We start from the raw sequence: 2,500 nt of genomic DNA, 5'->3' as shown, positions 1-2,500 counted from the left end.
AGTGGCTAGTTGGATAATAGACTATAGCAGAGTGGCTAGTTGGATAATAGACTATAGCAGAGTGGCTAGTTGGATAATAGACTATAGCAGAGTGGCTAGTTGGATAATAGACTATAGCAGAGTGGCTAGTTGGATAATAGACTGTAGCAGAGTGGCTACTTGGATAATAGACTATAGCAGAGCGGCTAGTTGGATAATAGACTATAGCAGAGTGGCTAGTTGGATAATAGACTATAGCAGAGTGGCTAGTTGGATAATAGACTATAGCAGAGTGGCTAGTTGGATAATAGACTATAGCAGAGTGGCTAGTTGGATAATAGACTATAGCAGAGTGGCTAGTTGGATAATAGACTAGCAGAGTGGCTAGTTGGATAATAGACTATAGCAGAGTGGCTAGTTGGATAATAGACTATAGCAGAGTGGCTAGTTGGATAATAGACTATAGCAGAGTGGCTAGCTGGATAATAGACTATAGCAGAGTGGCTAGTTGGATAATAGACTATAGCAGAGTGGCTAGTTGGATAATAGACTATAGCAGAGTGGCTAGCTGGATAATAGACTGTAGCAGAGCGGCTAGTTGGATAATAGACTGTAGCAGAGCGGCTAGTTGGATAATAGACTATAGCAGAGTGGCTAGTTGGATAATAGACTATAGCAGAGTGGCTAGTTGGATAATAGACTAGCAGAGTGGCTAGTTGGATAATAGACTATAGCAGAGTGGCTAGTTGGATAATAGACTATAGCAGAGTGGCTAGTTGGATAATAGACTATAGCAGAGTGGCTAGTTGGATAATAGACTATAGCAGAGTGGCTAGCTGGATAATAGACTATAGCAGAGTGGCTAGTTGGATAATAGACTATAGCAGAGCGGCTACTTGGATAATAGACTATAGCAGAGCGGCTAGTTGGATAATAGACTATAGCAGAGCGGCTAGTTGGATAATAGACTATAGCAGAGCGGCTAGTTGGATAATAGACTATAGCAGAGCGGCTAGTTGGATAATAGACTATAGCAGAGTGGCTAGTTGGATAATAGACTGTAGCAGAGTGGCTAGTTGGATAATAGACTGTAGCAGAGTGGCTAGCTGGATAATAGACTATAGCAGAGTGGCTAGTTGGATAATAGACTATAGCAGAGTGGCTAGTTGGATAATAGACTATAGCAGAGTGGCTAGTTGGATAATAGACTAGCAGAGTGGCTAGTTGGATAATAGACTATAGCAGAGCGGCTAGTTGGATAATAGACTATAGCAGAGCGGCTAGTTGGATAATAGACTATAGCAGAGTGGCTAGTTGGATAATAGACTATAGCAGAGTGGCTAGTTGGATAATAGACTAGCAGAGTGGCTAGTTGGATAATAGACTATAGCAGAGTGGCTAGTGGATAATGACTATAGCAGAGTGGCTAGTTGGATAATAGACTATAGCAGAGTGGCTAGTTGGATAATAGACTATAGCAGAGTGGCTAGTTGGATAATAGACTATAGCAGAGTGGCTAGTTGGATAATAGACTATAGCAGAGTGGCTAGTTGGATAATAGACTATAGCAGAGTGGCTAGTTGGATAATAGACTATAGCAGAGTGGCTAGTTGGATAATAGACTATAGCAGAGTGGCTAGTTGGATAATAGACTATAGCAGAGCGGCTAGCTGGATAATAGACTGTAGCAGAGCGGCTAGTTGGATAATAGACTATAGCAGAGCGGCTAGTTGGATAATAGACTATAGCAGAGCGGCTAGTTGGATAATAGACTATAGCAGAGCGGCTAGTTGGATAATAGACTATAGCAGAGCGGCTAGTTGGATAATAGACTATAGCAGAGCGGCTAGTTGGATAATAGACTATAGCAGAGCGGCTAGCTGGATAATAGACTATAGCAGAGTGGCTACTTGGATAATAGACTATAGCAGAGTGGCTACTTGGATAATAGACTATAGCAGAGTGGCTAGTTGGATAATAGACTATAGCAGAGTGGCTAGTTGGATAATAGACTATAGCAGAGTGGCTAGTTGGATAATAGACTATAGCAGAGTGGCTAGTTGGATAATAGACTATAGCAGAGTGGCTAGTTGGATAATAGACTATAGCAGAGTGGCTAGTTGGATAATAGACTAGCAGAGTGGCTAGTTGGATAATAGACTATAGCAGAGTGGCTAGTTGGATAATAGACTATAGCAGAGTGGCTAGTTGGATAATAGACTATAGCAGAGTGGCTAGTTGGATAATAGACTGTAGCAGAGTGGCTAGCTGGATAATAGACTGTAGCAGAGTGGCTAGTTGGATAATAGACTATAGCAGAGTGGCTAGTTGGATAATAGAATATAGCAGAGTGGCTACTTGGATAATAGACTATAGCAGAGTGGCTACTTGGATAATAGACTATAGCAGAGTGGCTAGTTGGATAATAGACTATAGCAGAGTGGCTAGTTGGATAATAGACTATAGCAGAGTGGCTAGTTGGATAATAGACTATACAGCAGAGTGGCTAGTTGGATAATAG

The sequence above is a fragment of the Salvelinus namaycush genome, unplaced genomic scaffold (assembly GCF_016432855.1).
Source record: "Salvelinus namaycush isolate Seneca unplaced genomic scaffold, SaNama_1.0 Scaffold2778, whole genome shotgun sequence".
Classification (NCBI taxonomy): domain Eukaryota; kingdom Metazoa; phylum Chordata; class Actinopteri; order Salmoniformes; family Salmonidae; genus Salvelinus; species Salvelinus namaycush.
The sequence above is the reverse complement of the archived record's forward strand: the minus strand, read 5'-3'. Positions refer to the sequence as shown.